The 21,561-nt window shown below is 36.6% G+C and overlaps 2 long non-coding RNA genes across 5 annotated transcripts in view; both read left to right on the top strand.

The window, feature by feature from the left end:
* The window catches only part of LOC105735726 (uncharacterized), a 210,254-nt gene that overhangs the window by 150,733 nt on the left and 37,960 nt on the right, over positions 1–21,561 (top strand). For 3 of the 4 annotated variants that reach the window (XR_015294125.1, XR_015294127.1, XR_015294126.1), the window contains one exon: positions 20,561–20,765. This is a non-coding gene — a long non-coding RNA (uncharacterized LOC105735726). Of the gene's footprint in view, positions 1–8,338; positions 8,554–20,560; positions 20,766–21,561 lie in introns of those variants that run through there. The other variant, XR_015294128.1, reaches the window with a different exon arrangement.
* LOC147656597 (uncharacterized) lies at positions 5,726–7,946 on the top strand. Its single transcript, XR_015294129.1, has 2 exons — positions 5,726–7,597; positions 7,674–7,946. It is a non-coding gene; the product is annotated as an uncharacterized LOC147656597 (long non-coding RNA).

Raw genomic sequence — 21,561 nt, 5'->3', positions numbered from 1 at the left:
ATGAAAACATAACCTCAAACCGAGTAACCGCGTAACAATTACCAAACAAACCATAACCAAAACCACCATTTACACTCCCATTCGCGAAAACCCTTAACCGCGAAAAGAGCGATGTACACCAAAACAAGACTCGGACCATATCTATTGCTGAATAAACTGGTACGTTCGCGAAGTGGAATCGTTTGATGCTCGCGAGAAATGGCCTCCACGAACGCACTTCCACACCAAAGAAGCCAAAGAAAAGAAAGAAGAGAAAGGAGAAGGAGAAGAAGAAGAAGAATAAGAAGAAGAAAAAGGAGAGAAAGAAGAAAAAGAGGAAGAAAACGTTGCAAAGGGAGAAAGCGTAAAACTGTGGGTACGGAAGGAGGGGAGAATCGAGCGTAGACGTAGAATACGAGCGCGGGGAAGCGTGGGGTCAGGGGTCGAAGAGGACGAGGATGAGAGGGGAAGCGAGAGGAAGAGGAGCAGCATATCGCGGTGTGGAGTCGTGGACGGAGAGAGAGGGGGAATCGGAAAGAGGCTCACGATGAAGGTTTTACTGGCGCGGTTATGCCCGCCGGTTTGCGCAATTTCGGTGTATCTGAATTGGCGGAGGAGTCGTATCTAAACGAGGCCGGATGAATCTGCAACCCTCCTCTCTCTCTCTCTCTCTCTCCCCCCTCCTTTTCCCCCCCCGGAAGATTCTCTCCAGGGGGCATGTCCCATAAAAACGTTGTAACCTCGGTTTCCAGCGCGAGGTTCCACCGCAAAGGGAGGGGGAAGGAGGAGGAGGAGGGATAAAGGAGAGGAGGGGTATCGCGCGATACGGGAAAGGCTTCCCCAGGTTTCGTTTGCTTTGTTGTTAGAATCCGCGCGAGAGACAGGAAGTTAAGAGCTGTATCCGCAAATGTATCCTCGCTTCGTAGCGGTTTCTTGATACGGGTCACGGGGATGCGGGGAGGAGGAGGAGGAGGAGGGGAAGACGTATCGATTCGATGAATAAAACGTTGGTTTTTTCGTGTGACGCGTAGGATACGCGAGGATATGATGGAGTTCGGCGAGTACCGAAATACCAAGCTTGGTATTTTGTTGTCTTGGGATGAGACGGTTCTTCTCAGATGAATGGCGACTTTGTACTGGGTATAAAATAAAATAAGAATGAATAAGATGTATGTCGAATGAAATGAGTACATCGAAGTGTGTATAAGCACGATGATGGGTATTTTTTTTTTTTTTTTTGCGTTGCGCGTCGAAGCAAGGAGAAGAGATTTGCTCGATGATGCGTATTTATAGTGTTTGTTTTTTTTTTTTTTTTTTTTTTAAGGAACTTGAAAGAAATTTTTGAGAACGAGAATCTTTAGTTCGATCGAATATATATTGAAAAGCGTCCTTTGTCTCGATTTTGAAAGTTTCTCGAGTCGATCTTTGCCCGAGTCTTTCGAGAAGGGCGGTCGTTATTCTCCTTGAATTCGTCGAGTGGAAATGTGTTAACGACTGTAGTTTCGATGGTTATTCGCGATGATGATCATTCTTTTATAGTGGAAACTTTCTTCCCGTACTTTACGAAGGGATTACGATGCGAACAAGAAGAATCTCGAGAGTAAAAATTTGGGTATGGAAGTAAAAAAAGTATCGTTAAATCTTCTTGCAAGCTTGGCAAGAATTTCATTTCTTTGGTAGGGAAATATTTATTGAAAAGGGTTAGAATGAACGTCTTCGTGTGAAACTGTTTATGAAAAAAAAAAAAGATTATTAATTCCTTCATTTTCTTCTTCCTCTATTCTTTATAGATAAAGATTCGCAATGATAAACTCAATTGCTCAATTAAATTTCTCGATTATTACGTATTTAAAATAATCGAGTGAATCGTGAAAAATGAGTGATCTTTCGTTTTAAATTAATATTTGATGATATAATCTAATGATTTTAATTTAAAAATTTAAATTTAACATTTAGGAAATGTACAAGTATGGAAGAGAGATCGTATTTTATTTCTTATCAGATTTGCTGGAGCTTGAACGATCACAATAGAGTATTATCTATTGTTGAACAAACGGGCATTATAAAAAAACTTGTGGCCACGGAAAAATTAAGATCAAGGATTTCGCTTTCATTAAGACCACTAATTACATTCCGAGTTTACGACACGATAATTATACGGAATAAACGAAACGAGAAACTAAAAACGCATAAAACCAGCAGAAACAATTCTTCAAACCAGAACAATGGCTCGATATTATTCATAAATGCAATAATAAACGACTTTGCCCCATTACGTAATACATAAATTTATATATATATATATAACGAAATAAAAAGGAATAAAACGATTTTTAAAAATTTTCCAATTTATTTCCCAAATTTGTTACTCCATTTAATATTTCAAACATTCCAGTTTGCAGGATCAGAAATTTTGGATATTTCATATATAACCTAATTCAACATTTTAATTTTCACAACCAATGAAGCTATCTACATTGAAATTTGAAGCTGTGAAAAGTGATTGGAACATTAAACGAGCCTCGTCGAAACGAGATGGCCTCTGATGTTCTCTCGCGAAAATTTTTTTTTCTTTTTTTCCTTTTTTTTTCTTCTTTTTTTTTTTTTTTTTTTTTTTTGGAAGCTTTCAAAATTTCCACCCATTCGTCGGCGAGAACGGTCCATCACCAACGGAATTAATAGTGCTTGTTATTAATTTATCGATAGCGCTTGCCACGATTGCATGAAAAAAAAAGAAAAAAAAATGAACGAGGCATGCACAATGCTTTTTTCACCATAAAAGTTTAACAACGTTCACGCGATATTGCGACGCGCGTATTAAACGGTTAAATGTTAAATTTCACGCGCTGTTTACTTTTATTCGTCGCGCTTATATCCACCCCATCTATCGCTTTTCGTGTAAATATCATTGAAAATATACGACTTATGAGCCGGGATCATTATAAATCGGAAACGTACTTTATGACGTTTTACGATTAATAAAAATACTTTTTGAAGGCAATCTTTCTTCGACCCTATTTTAAACTCTTTCTTTCTTTTAAGAAATTCAAAGTTCCTAACGTTTAAGAGACGTTTCCTATTTAAAAAAAAAAAAAAAGAAAGTAAAATCAAAATGACAAATGACGCGAAAATATTCATGACGAGTGCAATTGCTGCAACAAGAGAAAAACTTGGAGTTTACAATGATGAAGTTTTCGTTCTGTCATCCTCTTCGAAAGCTTCTTCTTGTTATAAATCTTCGTAACGTTTTAGGCTTAAAAAATTCTTTTTGAAGGCAATCTTTCTTTTCGATCCTATTTCAGATTCTTTCTTTTTTTTCTTTTTTTCTTTTTCCTTATTTAAAATTAAAAAAAAAAAAAAAAAAAGAAGGAAAATCAAACCAAAATGACAAATGCGAAAATATTCATCACGAATTAATCGCGCGAGAAGAGTGGAGAAAAACTCGGAGCTCACGAAGATGAAGTTTTCGTTCGATCATCCTCTTCGAAAGCCTCTTCTATCCTTCTTATATTCCAATGAGCCACACTTATCACGGGGAATCGAGCGTGATTTCACGGTGATCTTCGATGCAGAAGAATCGTGGTGGAAAGAGTCGAGTCCCAAGGACATGTCGGCCGGGCGCCACGTTTGTCTTGGCTGTCAGAAATTTCGAAGACCAAGACCGGGAGACGTTTATGAAGTTCCCCGTTCCAATCTCAAACTTTGATAAGTTTGCACATACGCGTCACGCGGCCAAACTTCGAAGGAAACGATTCGCCAACTTCTGAGCGGACATCTTTGCAAACACGATCGCCCATTTTCGTGTTTATCGTTGACTCGTTGGATTTTTATAACTTATTATATCTATTTTATTCGAGGAATTTGTTCGGGCAACTTTTCCCTATTCTTCTATTCGCGATGAAAAACGTGTCTTTAAATTAAAAAATTCTCTTGAATTTTTGCTTTCCATCTGTAAAGTGTCGGGACAATTTTGAATTTCGAATTAATTATCAAAAAGTTTCAAAATACTTGAATTTTCTCCTGGTGTTGAATCCAATTTATGATTCCGATAGGTTCAACAGAGTTTATAATAAACTTGGACGATCACTATTACTATTTCGTCGTTGGAAAATATTTCTGAAAACCACTCCCTTCTTAAAGACTCCCGTCCAAATTCAAGCCTACTCACGGAGTCACGAGTCAACAAACTTGCACCTAAACTCTCTTTGAAACTCAGTTTACCTGTGGAGAAGGAACCTGGTCCAAAGTTGTGCCAAAGAAAACAGAGGGCGGTCAAACGACAAGAGGATCGAACGATAGCCTCTAAACGAGGGAGGTGTTGGAATTTCTAAGCGACAACGTAACGATTAAGAAAGTGGAGGTAAGGAGAGACCTCCTGTCTGCCTCCTAAATTAAAACTGACCGACTCGAATAAAATCAAATACGACAGATTAGATTCAAATTCAACTTTCCAATAAATTCTAATCCTAATTATATATTATTCTGAATAGATTTATTACACGAGGCATTAATTAGAATTGTATTGAGAGGTAGAATCTGAACGAAATATGATTCTCGCCATTTGTAAGCATAACTCCTATTCCAATTTTTGTCGAAACATCGAAGTGGTAACAAGAGAACTTTTCAACTCTACAACCCTCCATCACCAAGAAAAAAAGAAATAAAGTTTCGAAAATTTAAAAGTGATGAATAAAATATAATACTAGAAATAAATTAAATTTTTATAAAACAATTTCTCGAGAGATACAAATTTGAATTTATCCCCTTTAAAATTTTTCGCCTAAAGTGATTCGCCTTTTACTAAATTCACAACAGAACAAGTTATCCGTTACTGAATTTATGAAACGCTGTAACCGATTCTAAAGCCAGGAATGCAAAATGCACTCAAACTCCTAAAAACCTCCTAAAAAGGCCATCATCCAACCACATTTGATACAAATTCGATTCACGAACTCATATCATTGAACTCGATCCCGTTTAACAACGATCACACCGAGAAACGTGTGGGACTAGACGTGAGAAGAGGGTGCGAATAGAGAGCCGGAAAGGGTGAAAGAGAAGAGCAGAAAGGGTGAGTCGAGACAAGGCTGCGGGCAATTCGAATCGTCCGCCTTGTTAGCGGCGATAGACGGAAAGAGGTATATAGCGGTGTTCTTGGATCCAAGTTTACTCATTGTTGGGGAGAGAGAGAGAGAGAGAGGAAGAGAAGCGCGCTCGCTTTAAGAAGCAGTAAAAATGACACAAAGGAGTGTGGAGGGCACGGAGGCGAAGGGTTGGGGAAAAAGAAAATGGGAAGGCCACGTTGCGCCGCGTGAAATTGAAGTGGATTTGTGACGAGTGGCTGCTAACGACGTGTACACAACCGCTACGGGCACGGGGCCGCATGGAAAATGAGGCCGGAAACACGGACGGGCCACGTGCTCGCCCTGCCGATTCCTCGCAAACTGGCCAGCGAGCTGCCTCGTTTCGTTTGAGCCGCCCGACTGTTGAAATTTTCATTTGTTTCTGCCCATCCTTGTTTCGTGCTCCACGGCTTTTGGATATTATATAAAAAAAAAGTAGTGGTTATATTTGTAAACGTGTTCGTTTTTGTAAATAATAATTCTTATTTGAACAATGTTGAAAAATATATGAAACAGACGATAGATTGATAGATACAATATTTTCTTTCAATTCCAACGATATCCAAAAAGTCTGGGATTAAATGTAATTTTTTAAGAAAATTATTTCTTCGACCTTTTTTTCGACAATGGATTTGTCGTATATTCGATTTAAAAATGTGAATTGAAAACTCTTCGGATAAGGTTAAAAAAACAATTCTCCGCGATGCGCGTCGCCTTGAAGAAATAGCTCGCGGGGTAAACTTTGCCCTGGTTCTTTCTTTTGCTGCCGTCCTTTAGCGGTGTTACGAAGAATGTGTGTAGTCTCGAGTCTGGTGTTCGTCGCCGCGTACTCGGTTAAAAGCCACAAAGAAACAACGAAAAAGAAAAAGGAAAGAGAAGGAGGAAAAAGAAAGAGCTGAATAATACAGTTATAAAGCGGATAAACTGGAAATTGAATATTTATTCGAACGCGCTTCGTCCAATTCGATATTCGTTCAATTATCGATCAAGAAAGCGAGTAATCGTGAAAAAAAAATGTTTCGCCGCGTGCGAGCAACCGACGGATCTTTCAAAAGAAAAAAAAAAAGAAGAAAGAGAGAAAGAAAGAGGGGGGAAAAGGAATTTAAAGCGAAACCAATTAGAGGAAAAATAAATAATTCCATTTTTTCGTTGTCAAATGTATTCCCTACATTTTATCGAATTTTAAACTCGCGCAATTCCGGCTCTCTGTTTTCCACACTGGAATTTCACATTAATTCATTCCTGCTATCAAATTCAGTCGTTTCACTCTGGTTGCTTTTATCGAACGTCTGGCATGCACGTGCGACCGTTTGTTTATTACGAGCGAATCGATACTAGGCACTTCTTTTTATTTATCCTCGTGGAGAATTTACCACGAAAATTTGCCCTTTACAAATCCATTTTGCATTATCCTCTTTCTCTCATTTGTTCTTTTCTCATTTTGTGAAACCAATTTGATCATGAAATCAGCGCTTTAAAACTGTAAATCATTTGTGATTTTTCAATATCGAACAATATTTTTATCGACGTGTCTATTTTTGAGAAAAAGGATTATTGTTGATCTATTTTCATTCAATATATAAACCACGTCATAAACAAGAATTTTTACATTTTTTTGCATTAATTTTAAGAAACTCTATGAAAAACAGATAACATTTTCATACATCTTCAAAATTTAGAAAAACGAAAATTAAAGGAGATGCAGTACAGAATTGTATTTACTTTAAATAGAATTAGAATCTGTTCACTTGTAGAACATATCTACAAGATATAGAATGAGCAAACAAAATAATCCATTATTACAGGAATAAATCGATTTTAAGAAAGATCCATCTTTTTTTTTAAATTCTTCCAAACGAGGAACCACCAACGAGAACATCCTGTACAAAAGAAACTTGCAAAATGACTAACGATCTTGTTGGCTAACGTTCCGTCTATCGACGCCGCTAATTCGTCATTTCTCGCACGTCGAGTGATTCACGGAGCTTCAACAGGATAACGAGGGAACCGGTCGTCGACGGTTCATATACACACATACACACACACAGGCCGGCCATTATGCGGCTCCACTTGGTCGCTCTCGTTTCGACGATCACAATGACTCGTTGTGTTCCGCCGAGGATGTACCACGCCACGGCTCAAGGTTCTCCTCGTCGCGTTTTGTCGGGATTGCACAATTATGCGAAATATCCGAGCGCGGGGCACGAAACCGAGTGAATTACACGGCTAATAATTGGAGCAGAGGTCGTTGAATTGAGCTCGTTCTTCCGAGAGGCCGAGAAATTGAAACAAATGATTATTGAATGACTGAACGTGATCGACATCAAGGTTCCAGATGGTTGGTCTCGTGAAACCGTCGTTGCTCTCGTCAACTTCGTGTTTTCGTTTTCGTAACACACGACGAGGAGTTTATGAAGAAGTACTTTTATTTGTGTGTTCATATTTGTGCACGTTGATACGATCTTTTGATACAATTGGACTGTGAGATAACGATGGTAAGAATAATATCGTTTAAGGTTTTTCAGGTTATATTTTTTGTTTGGAGGTTATATTAATCTCACCGTATTGTAGATGTAATGTATACTCAAGGAATGAATAACTACTTAAAGTTACATAAAGATGTATTTGAAGTGTATAAACAGATAGATAATTTGAGTTAAATTGTAAGAAACACTTGAAAGTATCTATTAACATATTTGCTCGCTGCTTGTACGTCATGACCAAAGTCAATACACAGCGGGAATGACAAACATAATCGTACTATGAACTAACCAATTCTAATTCCGACATATATAAAATGTATAATATACATCAATGAATAATGGAATAAAAATATTTGTTATACATAATGAAGTAAATTTGTCCAAATGCAAAAATAATGCTTCTTCGAGTATCTCAATCCTTTGCCTTTAATGTGCCTTTCTTCTTCAAATAAACTACACGTATATTCCAAATAAATCACCTTAAACCACGCTACCGGATCGACTAAACATCGAAACGCTTTCAAACCGAACGAATAATCGATTTCCCGGAACGCTACGATCGAAACAAATCGAAGAATCGATCTCTTCACGCGTAAGCAACGTATTTGTTTCCTCTTCGAGTTCGTATAAACTCGACCAATGGAGAGAGAGAGAAAAAGAGAGAGAGAGAGAGAGAGAGAGAGAGGAGACGTTTTTAGAACGCGACAACGGTGTTACTTAAGCTATTATTTAAGTGGCTGGCAAGAGGGACGTTTTAAGTTGTCGTTGGTGGAGTGCAATGCTGTCGCTACGTGTCCTTGACGAGCCTGTCATTGGAATTCATGGCGAGTGACACAAAAGAAGGGAAAAAACCGTAACGATGAATACCAGGCTTGTATATGCATTGTGAAAGAGAGTCGGTATGTAGGAGAGCCATAATATGCCATCTCGTGGCATAATCTCGTAACAAGAATTATCTCACATTACATGTACGTATATAGCAATATATGAGTCACAACTTCTTAAATACTTTTTTTATTGATTTTTTTATTTATTTATTATTATTATTTTTTTTTTTTGTGAATATAATTAATAAATAGCATAGTAGATTAAACTTGATGAATATCAATATAGATGTAAATGAAATAATTTGTATAAAAAATGAGATAATAACAATTACCATGCTAATGGATGCAATTATAACATAAATGAAGCATTAACGAGTCTCGTGAAAGAATTTACAAAAAATTTGTGATGAATTATTCGAGTTTTACTCGAGATTTTATCTCGAAATATTTCTTTATAAAATATTATTCATAAATTTGATGGGGGTATATGGATGGGACAGATCCACAGATTTTGCCTGGCTTAAATCTTTCTTGCATGCGGATATCTGGAAAAAGAGATGTTTGTCAAAGTTCCAAAAACGATTCCATTCCAGTCGAAACAAGCCATAACCGTTCAAATAAACATAACGCATAAGCTATTTGGCAGCACGCTCGTGAATTTTAGAAATCTCCCTTCTCACTGACCTGATGATAAATAAAAATGATGGCCAATTTCGAACAATTATGTCTATATAACTCATAATTATGGATTTATATAGAATAATTTGTATAAAATAAAAAAATAATTTTTAACGTTTTTCATGAAAAAAAAAAGTAATAATGAAATTTTACAAAAAAGTAGAATCAATATTCAACGTGTTATTATACATATATATATATATTTATATTTATATTCCCACGTAACATTCGAATGAGAATGGGGAATGAATTAATCGCATGGCGTGACGGAAGTTGGCGAAAGAATCGAGTTGAATAGAATCGATTTTTCTCAGGCGGACGAGCACAGGGAGAGGGATATGAAACACACGCTGCTTTATACGCATCACCGTTTTGACGGTTCCGCTCGTAACATTGCGTAATACGCTAGTGATTCACGCGTGTTTGCCGCGACGCAAAACTGAGAGACTGACATAAACGTGGCTGTGTGAACATTCAAGAGGCAAGAGGAATAATTCAAACGCTTCGCACACAGACGTGCACAAGGCGTTACCGATTTTAATTTTACAATTTTTGCAAACAATACCATCAATTTGCCAATTTTTTTTCTGATCTACGTGAGGGAAGAAAATTATTTATACGTTTTAAAATTTTATTAAAAATTTATGGCGAAAAATAATACGAAAGGAACGGCCGCAATCACTAAACATCTAAATTTAGCGCTAAAAGTATTATGCTACTATTGGCGATAGCAAAGTTTGGTCATTAAAACTTGGAACACGGTGTACAAGTATTTTTGCGAAAGATTTGCATTTAAATGGCTCGCGCTGCTTAACATCCGCTTCGGCGCAATATGATTTCACGCTATTCTAATGCTGTTCGTTTAATCTGTTCCTGTTGTTCTCTTTTTTTTTTTTTTTTTTTTACCTTCTTCTTTTATTACTTTCAAGGATTAGATCATCTTTGTTGGTTCGAAAGATTTTCTTTTTCTAGCAACTCGATACTTTAAGACATCTTCTAGAAGAAGATTAATACGTTTTAAAAGTAGAAGACATAATTAAATCTGATATTCAAATTTTATTTCAATTATATTTCTATTCAACGCCTTAATACTTTAAAAAAATTTTTGATTGTTGATTTTTAGAAGAAAACTAAATGAGCAGAAAATAATCTTGTTGACAAATCGAAAGACAAAAAATAAAGATAATAACGGGAAGCTAAAAAATAGACGGACGTGAAAAAGGAATCGTAAAATAATAGCGTGAAATTACTTCCGCCATATTACTTTCACTAGTCAGGCGAATTTCATAAATTAAAAAGACAATCGCTTGAAGACAACAGCTATATATATCCTGTGAACTTAAATAAATATCGTACGGTTGTGCATAATGAACGTGGATGATAATTTTTGTACATTATAATGGAAATTGTTTTTTTTCTTCGATTTTTTCAAAATTACATTTCACACGATTATCTGAATATTTATCTGAATATTTATATATTTTTTTAATGACAAAAAAATTCAATACATTCAATCGTTAAACTTATTAATTAAAATTCGGTTGCCAATTCAATAAACCGATGAAATCGAGACTTTTAATATAAACAGAAACATACAATACTTTTTTAAAAAAAAGAATAAAGATAAAATTAAAATTAAAATTCCATTTGCTTAAACGAAACATACATTTCAACTACTCTATTATTTATTAAGACATCTACTATTTCATCACGTTTCCACCATGACATCTTCATTTCTAAATCCAACAGTCTATAATTCACGTGCAAAATCCTCCAAACACTTAATCTCTAAATACAATCCTTGTCCGCCAATAAATCACCTAGCCCTAATCTCAAATTCATCCGTCCTCGACGCTAATATCTCGCTAATAAGCATAACAATGATCCTCCTTTCTCTTCAGAATAATTATTATACTACACGATCGAGCGTTGCTGCAATCGCATTATCATGTCCATTCGGCTGAACGTATTACCAGAATTTTAATTCTAGAATCCCTTTCAAGGCTCTGTATCCGCGCCATTCAATCAACCGTGGCAAACTGGTCGCGCATACGCTCCGGTTTCATACTCGCGTCATTCATTCCTTCTATTTAAACCACAGCCAGAGCAAACGCGTTGCTTATTTTAGCATCGAGTTGATCAATTGTATCCAACATTCTCCCGAGGCTGCTAAAAAGAATCCTTCTAAGAAACCGTGTGGCTTGCGCTCACGGCGCAACGAAAACTAAGCCCGCCACGATAACCGAGGCCAGTGCCGAGCACAATGCTATCGACGGAGCTGACGGAGCGTGAAATTCGAGTTAACCTACTTGCATTATAGCGAAATGTGAAAAATGTGTACCCTTATCGAGACGAATTTTTTTCTATTATTATAATTACAATTATTATTATTACGTCCGAGGAGATTATACAATAGTAGGCTTAAATCACTCCGATCAAAAATAATTTCGCAAAACATAAACCGTTGTACCGTTTATGTATCAATTAATCCCGTTTATTTATTTATTTAACATATATATTTTTTTTTTTGAATATAAGAACATGTAAGGAAATCTGGAAAAATCTTGGTCTTATAAAGGAAAATAATTCAATGTTATTTATTTAAATCGACTATTTATCCTATGACACCCATTACGTAAGAGATTAGGTCACCGCGTACACCGCGTAATTTATTACAAATGTAAATGGGTTAATTGTCAGGTTACATTGTACGATTGTCCGCTGACCGGTTGCAAGTTATTGCCGTGGTTGATACGTGGCCACGTCTTTAAAAATCTGGCGTCATGCGTCAGGTATGCGGCTCGTAGCCTTACGACGAGAGTCGAACGGATACGAGAGCTCGTTTATGTGGGCGCTTCCGGCAAGGGCATAGGACCCGGTGTAATTGCATTTGACTGTCGTTGGTTAAAATAAGCAACGCCAGGTCCGCGATGTCGAAACAAGCGAGAGCCGCGACGCAGAGGGCACTCTAGTCGTGAAAATCGTCGTTCCTTTGTCGTTCCTCGCGTGTGTACACAATGGAGTCGAAAGAATAAAGGAGGGAGGGAGAAAAAGGAGAGGAAAAGAGGAACACGAGTTTTTTTTCTCCGAGGAATATGATCGTTAAATCGAAACGTGTACACTTGCCTCATCTCCTGTTATCGATCCGCGTATCCTCCTTTTTCTTCCTTTATTTTTTTCCTGTTTTCTATTTTGTTTCGTTTTGTTTCGTTTTCCTCCTGTTTTTTAAACGTCATTTGCTTCGAATAATGCGCACGGGTTTTTTCGCAAGCTGTAAACGATGAGTGTGTGGAAACTTTGTGCCGTTGACACGTGTAAATACTTGTCTATGTGCCGACGAGAGTTTCGATGAAAGGCAGTGGTATGAAAAAAAAAAAAGAAAAAAACAACAACAACAACAACAACAAACGAGGTAGAAATGTAGAAACGAACAAATGTGTTTTTCGACGTTATAGGAACGTGTAGGGGATTTTAATGTTTCCTTTGATAAGGGAGAAACTTCGTTATTCGAATTGAATATAGAGGATATAGTGGTAAAGTTTCTGAGATAATGGATATTGTTTCGCCGTGATTTATTTTGATATGTTTTGTAGAAACAATGATAAATGGAAATATAAAAGTTTGTCTAGTTGATGAATGATGCATTTAATTGAAACATTTTATAGAATGAATAGAAATTATAAACTCTATTATATTATAAAGTATTTTTGTTTTAACATACTCAACATACTTAATGTGGAAAATAATTAATTAATGTTACAAATAAAAAAATAATACAATTTATCGTATATTTTTAATTTTAGAATCAATAATTTTAGTGAAAGGAACGATTATTATCTTTCTGGTACGATTACGTAATGAGTTTAATAGCAATCAATAATTGTTTTATGTTTAAATTAGTGTATAATTAATGATTTATAATATTAATATTTTCATGATCCAACACTTTTAAAGCAAGATGCCTATCTTGAGATGCCTATCTATAGAAGCATCTTAATTTTGATATTCAAGTTCGAGGAAACCTAACAATTTCCAACTAAATCCATAACAGCAATTAGATTAAACATCGGCACAGTTAATCTAGAGCGAGACTTAACAAGTGTTAAATAGATCCATTTTGAGGTGTTTAACGAAAGCCGGGTAACTAGTTAAACGCGTTAACTATTCTCATTCTAGGTGACCACTTTTGGTTGCTTAATCGTTTCGAGCCGGATGATTTCACCGTGGTGCAAGTTACATTAAGTCAAACAACTGTCTATGTTATTGACAGAGGATTAGCGTGGTTATAACCGTGCCTATAACAGCAGATAATTTTCTGTCAAATGATTATTCCACCAACTGTGAACAGAACGTGAAAATATTGTTTGAGAAAGGAGTCATCGGGTCGTTGATTTTTTTTTTCCATTACTCGAGTGTTGATTGTGCTTGTTAATTGAAGAATTTGTTCGAAATGTGGAAAACCACAAGGAAATATTTTAAAATGTTTTTTTCAAGTTTATATATACGATTGAATGATTGAATTAAATAGACAGTGAAAATCTTTTCAATAAAATTTTCTAAACTAGGATTTTAATGTTTTTAATAATTTTAAGCAAAAATAGTTTTTTTTTTTTGATAGATAGAAATCCAATCTTATAATATAGGAAATACGTTCTACGTAAATTAGATTTTATTTTAAAATTCTTTCAGTCAATTTATTACATACTAATAAATCTTAAAAAAATTTTCAGCTTAACTTTATTTTTTTCTCCGAGATTAAACTACACAATTTCAGTTCCAAATCACTGTTCGTTCTCCGAAAAAAAAAAAAAAAAAAAAAAAAAGGAATCCACTCGACGAAAATCCAATATAAACACAAAAGCACATGTTGTTAAGTAAGAGAATAAAAGATTCTCAAAGTCAATTGAATGAAATTCGCGTCACGGAGCGCAATCGACGTAACGAAGCGCAAGGTCGGCCATAATCGATACAGAGACGATTTTTCTCTCTCTCTCTCTCTCTTTTCTTTCCTTTAATTCCAACGGAGAACACTATACTCGTGGGTGTGCTTTAAGTATCCGTAAATCGAGATCCAGAAGTTCTTGCTTCTCTCGCAGTCCGCCTCCGCTCGAGATATCGCGATACGAGATACTATTTTTCTCTCTTTGTCTTCTGCCCCTTCTCTTTTCCTCTCTTTCTTTATCCCTCCGTCTCTTATGCCTCTCCTCGTCCTGTTCACGGAGCTCGAGTGGAATTACACGAGGCGCGTCCATGTGTCCTTGCAGACAACACCCACGTCGAGTTACGAACGCTTGCACTCGACGACGACGACGACGACGACGCGAGCCTCCTACCTTTTTATTATCTTCTTTCCGCGCGACTCTCTTTCTCTCTCTCTTCAACGCGGGGAACTGCCTCTCTTTCCTTTCTCTCTCTTTTCTTCCTCTTCTTTTTTTCCTCTCTCTCTCTCTCTCTCTTTACCCGCTGCATTTACCTACAGCAACGTTTCCGGCAACTGGTCCGCACGATTAACCGTCTCGCCCGATTTCTGATATTTACGCGACGATCGTTTAATCACGGCTCACGAAGTAGTTTATTTCAGCGTAATCTCTTTTTTAAATAGAGTTTATAAGAGTGTAGAACAGTGTTTCTCAACTCTCGTTGTTCGAACAGTTGCGGTAACAGTTATTTGTTCTCGTAGCTCGACGGGTAAAGAAGAACGAAATTTGTTTCGAACTGCATTTACCATACTGGATAAGCTGCTAAAAAGAGCTAAATATTACACGTGGATAGAGAAATATCGGCGTGACTCACGCCGGAAAATTTTCTTTCCAACGATCGAGAAGGAAGGGCTATTTCTCTCTTAGAAAAAAAAAGAAGAAAAAGAAGGACACGTGGTGGGCAAGTGAGATTATCTTCGTCACCTGTTGAGGGCAGATGGCTGAACCAGCTGAAATTTTACTTGTGCGGACGCGTTTCCTGGAGAAATAAATAAAAAGGAAAAGGAAGAAAGAGGGTGTACAGAGAGGAAGTTCGAGAATCAGCCAACAGCTGATACGATTCTGGCCCTTCTTCGCCTGGTCATCATTCGAGGCAAAGAGTAGAAAAAGTACCGTTTTCTCGCTTATCGATACGATCTGACGACTCTTCGTTTTCGAGAGACTACAACCTTTTTTGGAAAACATGGGAAAGGGGGGGGGGGTCGAAATTTTTGCCGGAATATTCACGGTTGATTAATGCTTTCGACCAAGATGGCCGGATAAGGATTATGCCTTTGGTGGCTGCGTAAAGGGCCCGTGGATGCTTTAAAGTTAAAGCGACGGCGGGATTAAAGAGGCACAATGAAATTTTTAACGAGACTATTACACCACGATTCTGGTGGACGATACGGAGGAGGAAGATTTTTCGTGACGTTTCGTGTTTTTGTGATCCCATGCACCGATCGATGTACGGATAAATTTTAATTGTATGAATCTTTTGTAATAACGAAATGAATTATTGCATAGAAGTTACGATAACACAAAAAAATAGAATATTTCGATCTGACAAAAATTGTTGATTTCTTTTTTTTTTTTTTTAATGTGATAATGATCGACGTACAGGAAATTGAATGTACACGACGGAATAATACAATTTGCGGATAAAAATAAAACTGATTATGCAATCTTCGCAAAATAAGAATTGATTAACTTACAAATTTCTTCATTTGTGAAGATAATAATCGTATACGCTGATTAAACACGCGATGCTCGTTAATCGACGAAGTGTGATGGGAAATTTGAATGTTCATTAAATATTAAATCGAAAGTGGGATTGTAAAAAGAGGAGGAGGAGGAGGAGGGCGTGCCCCCGCCTATTTAATTTTTTTCTCTTTTTTATTCCAGAGACGAGTTAACGATCCTCGTTTCACGCAGTTTCATGGGAGATTGGCGTCGTTTATTATAGTAGAACCGGTTGTAATGGTGGCCGACGATCGATCGCGGTGCTGCACACTGTGCAAAATTATTACGTCATTATGCGCCGTTAAATCGTGATTAATTGCATTTCACTAGGTAATTCAATTGGACATTTCCTGGAACGAGTGAATGCGATAAATATCAGTTAGCCTAAATGTAGGTCTCGCTTGTTATTACGATGGATACGCGTTATTCGCTGCGTTTGACGTTTCGTCTTTTCCACGATCTTTCGGATATTTCATAAATATAGAAAAGAGAAAAAAATTCTATAGCGCGGGGATTTTTCGCCTACAATTTTTAATCGATATGTTTTGGAATTACGTCATAACGATTAACGTAGAACAATTTGGTTTAATCCTATTGAATATTAAACGATGCTTAACGCGATCAATATTTATTATTGCCAATATATAATAATAATAATAATAATAATATCGTTGATAATTTTAACAGTAATATCGCAATTTTAACCGATGAATAAATAATTGTAAATAAATAAATTTTTAGAGAAGAAAAATTGACAAAACGAGATGAGATAAGAAATAAATAATATCTGTGAATTATTTGCAAGAGGAATATCATACATCGGGTTAATTGTAATTGTAAATTGAGATACAGACTTTAAAATCGATTGTCAAAAATACTTCTTCCGAAACGAACTAAACGAATCAAACACACATTTACGCACATTTAAATCGGATTTATATGCGATATGACGCATGATTGTCTATCTGAATCGTAGTAGAATATTCCACAAATCTATTCACGTACTCGATGCATGCGGGAACAAGGAAGCCTATACTGTTAGATAACGTGACTGTCAGTTTATGACTTTACGCTCCAGCCCGAATCGTAAACCGTTCGTGTAGAGGTTCTGTTTAGGGAATATCGGCCGGTTATTGCCTGGTGGAAGTGCCCTTCGACCAATCGGAGAATTAATTTCCATGATGGACTGTTCCGAGTTTACGACTGAATTTGATTCTACTCGCGTTTGGAGAATTATTCGAAAATAAGCGAGTGGAAATAATATTAATGCCTCGAGAATAAAATTCTCTGCTTTTACGTATCATCTTTTGTAAAAAGGATTGATAAATTTAATGCGAAACATTAAAAATATTTTTCGATCAATCGTGTAAATTTAAATTTTCTCTGGATTATTAGAGATTAATTTATCAAAATGTTATCACCATACAAACATTGAAAAAAAAAATCGCGAATAATTTTTCGTGGATTATGGGGCAATAATAAATCAACGATTTATAGGAAAATAATGAATAAGACGGAACAAATATGCCAGGCTGGAAAATCCTCTGATTTAAATACCATATATTCTCCTAGTGTTCCAGTATTTTTATTTCGCCATTTTTTATCGATTGGTTTATTTTTAACCGTACAGGAGATCGTTATCCATTCGTCTCTAAACCATTTTGCGTATCTGATTGGTATATTTCATAGGGAAAAGCATTATTGCTAAAAAAAAAAAAAAAAACTTCCAACCAGTCATGGAGACATAACAATTACATCATCCAAATCGAATAACCTAACCATGTTAAGGTCTCGTTGCGTGCATGCTTTATGCTCATCAGTCGTTTAAAATGAAGTTGAAACGTGGTGTGTAGGTTGCAGCAGCCCACGTACATATAACGATTCAACGTATCAGTAATTATCTTGCAATTCTTTTCTTACCATTGATTCTTCTTTTATCCCATTGACTCAAGAACGAGTCGAGAAGATTTTAGATACATCGAGTTCTAACCTTACAAAATTAAAAAGAAAATTTCGATTCGATTTGATTTTGTGAGTCAAAGAATATCGTTACAAATTATATCTTTAAATATATATAATTTTTTACCATATGGAACAATCTTTAGAAATTCAGAATCAGTCATCTTGAATTAAAAGCATTAAGTTGCAGTATCGATTAACTCAAGGTCGTCTTATGCAATGCTTTATATATTTCAAGTTCATCCAAATGTTTGAATATTTGGACATTTAATACAATTACAATCACAAAAACATTATGCGCTTACACAAACGTTGAGACTTTTGTTTCTTCGATTCATAGATAAAGAAACACTTGCAATACCGTATTAAAAGAACGAAAAAGTACTTCGATTATCCATCCATTTCTAACCTCTTCCGACAGCACAACAACTTGACCGATCGAGCGCACTATTCTCGCGCAAGCGGCTTCTTCCATAAATCTCTCTCTCTCTCTCTCTCTCTCTCTCTCTCTCTCCAAAATCTAGATAAATCTCCATCCGGATTCCCGAGCTATCCATAACGAAGCGGAAGAAAAATGCAAATTCAGTCTCGAGGGGGCTCGATCTTCCGTCGAAGATCGCATCACCTCGGCTCGTTTCCATAAAGAAGTGAGAAAAAAAGGATCGGCTCCTTGTGGCCGGTGACACACCTTGGCTCGCCGTGACGGCGGCGATGATAGGCGCGTGACACGTGGGCGGCTCTCGTCAGTGTTTCCTCGACAAAGGAAGGGAGAAACGCGGTTGTTCGACGGCTGACGTGTGATCGATCCGGCGGATCCGTGCTCGATCCTGATTTACGCCCCCATAAATAATGCTCCCCTTTGCGCCTCCGCGCGATCTTGTCACGGGAATCTATGCACGCGGAGGCCGGTGGATCGACGTTCCGCCTGGGTCATCGATCCGTCAAACTGTCGATCCCTCGCCTCGAGCGGTGCTATACGCGGAAAACGGAGTGGAGATGCGTGTCATAAGCGACCGAGGGGGGCGAATTGGCAAAGTGTTATCTTCGACGCTCGATGGGCTTGATTGGGAAACATTAGTATCTTAAGTACATCGAGTGAAACGGATGATTGCCGATCTTTGACGAAATTGTAAAACATTGTTAAATATATATATTAACAGAGTTAGATAATACTCGTGGATTTTGAACATTAAAAATTTAGAAAATTTACATATTTATTCGCCGTTGTTGAAGTTGCTTGCCAGAAATATAAATAATTTAAACTTGTTAAATTATTAATTTTAATAAAAGTAACGAAATACCTTATTACGTATATTACGAAGCTAAAATTCAATTCTGCCACATTAAAATTTTAAAACAATCGATTTAAATTTTTAATCAATATTCTACACGAGAATGATCTAGACGGGAGGATAATTATTCGATCGCTCATCGAACATGCGATAAATATTTCATAAAAAATATAGACACGTGGTTTAGATTAATTCTTTTAACACGAGAATTTTAACACGATTCCGTTCGCACGAAATTCGAAATTATTTCGTCGCACCCCGCGCGAAATTGAACGTGCACGCATGATTCATACGAGCAGTAATTTTCCTTACGTCAGAAGAAACATAAATATCCAAGATGGCTTCCGTCGGCCGCCCGTCTAAACAGACTGTAATTGGCATTCGATACGTTTGATTACCTTAATAATTCCTTCGGGTTATTAATGCGAAAACAACACCGTGCATGAACATCAATGGCCCCCTTCCCCTCCCCCCCCTCCCCCCTCCCCCTCGTCATCCGATCTAATTATTCCTGTTGACCGTTGTTAATTGAATTACGCAATAAATCCGCGTATTAAACGGGGCATTAAACGAGGGAAGCCGCGATATAACGATTTCTTAAAGTAATCATTCCTTATGGCGTTGGATTGTAAATTGATCGTGTATCACAGGGGCCGATCATCTCGGCCGTAAACGGCGGTAATCTCGTCTGGATGCGCGTAAAACCAGGTGATCGTTAACCAGATCGTAATCCACGTTTGGACGTAGATGAAACGGGAACTGATTCGCGATACCAATTTTTTATGGGGATTCTCGTCACGTTCGGGGATAAAATATATATGTATATCGAAAAATAGGAGAGGGGAAATTGGAGAATATTCACGGAGAACGCGTAAATTAGAGATATTTTTAAATATGATTGGATGGATTTAACAATTCGTTGAAACAACTTTCGATCTCGATTGCTCACCGTTGAATAATTTTATTATTTTATTTATCTCGGTTTTTCGCGCTTTCCTATGCGCGAATATGAAAAAAAGAGAGGTGTATCAAAATATTTATTAACGGGATTAATGATTGATTTAGTTTTGTGTTTCCAATTTGATTTTTTGTTCTCTTTTTTTATTCTACTCTTCTCTTTGCGTTTCCCCCTTTTTTCTTACTTTTTGTTTGTCGGTTTTTTTTTTCTTTTTTTAATAAACAGTCGCTTGGGTTGAAATTTACGTATCAAATTTGTAGAGCGGCGTAAATGTAAATTGCGCGCGATATTTTACAGAGAGGCAGAGCTCGGATTTGCAGAGCTTTTATTCCCCACGTAATGTTTTTTAAACGATTTCGGTGGGGTGGAATTTCTTTGATCGTTGAAGCAAAAAATAAAGGATGGAGAAGGTAGATTTTTATATCATACTTTAAGTTCTCTTTTAAGTTATCGAACAATTTCGAGAAAAAAAGATATATTGATGTAAATGATGAAATAAATACCACTTGTTCAAAATTTACAAACATCTAACAAATTTCGATATATTTTCTGTTTTCCAGTTCTGTCTCCAATTCTCGTTACTCGGCCACGGTGAACGAGGAGGAAATATCAAGAGTTCAAGAATTAATCGTCGAAGAGTTAATCAAATTCTGTGAAGTTCGTGGTCGGACGAGTTAAATAATAATATTATTTTTAAAATGGCGAACGCGTGAATGAACCGAGGCTAAATTGTTCGACGTGGTTTCCCAGAAGCCCGATTTCGGGGTACGTATGAAATTTAAAATTTGTATATTTCTGGCAAGCTGATTCACGAGCATCGAATTCACGGAATTCGAGAGCACAGAGGTCTGTTTATTAGAGGAATATTCCGGCCCGCTTGTGTTCGTTACTTAACACAAGGTTATTTGGCACTTAAGAATAATTTACGAGGGCTGGCCTACCGTACGCTCAGCATCTGGCCGACGATTCGCTCGGCTACAGAAAATGCCGGGCTAAGGAACGCGGGGGAAAATATTATGATTTCGTTTCCTCGTTCGAAATTCTGCAAACCGATTCGATAATTCGCCAATGAAAATGAATTTTACTCGTGCGGTTCATAAAAGGTTCTTTTTTTTTTTTTTCAATTTTTCTAAACTTGTTAATTTATCTATATCAATAATGTATTGCATAAATTCGACTGGAAATGTTTGAGTTCTTTGAATAAAATGAATAAAAATTTTTATATATATATTCTTTTTTTAATGAAATGCGTTGTAAAATGCATTTTTTTTTTTTTTTTTACAAACAATGGATAATTGGTGCACGATGTTGTTATATTTCATCATTAAAAGATTTCAAAAAAAGAAAAAAAAATTTCATTTTCAGAGCGTACGTAAATCGAATTGTTCATCTATTCGCTATTCCGCATCTGGCCATTAACAATTTAGCCTTCAACGTGTACTTTATATTATTGTCACACTATTACGTGTTGCTTGTCCTTGGTAAACTTTATGTGACTGCATAATAGTTAACGCGTTTAGATAGGTTCACCATACACGCGAACCTTCCTGTTTTCATGAAT

Source organism: Apis florea, unplaced genomic scaffold (genome assembly GCF_048593485.1).
Source record: "Apis florea isolate Af1SG1 unplaced genomic scaffold, ASM4859348v1 contig_3585_pilon, whole genome shotgun sequence".
NCBI classification, from domain to species: domain Eukaryota; kingdom Metazoa; phylum Arthropoda; class Insecta; order Hymenoptera; family Apidae; genus Apis; species Apis florea.
Note: the sequence above shows the minus strand (reverse complement) of the source record. Positions and strands in the feature narration are given on the sequence as shown.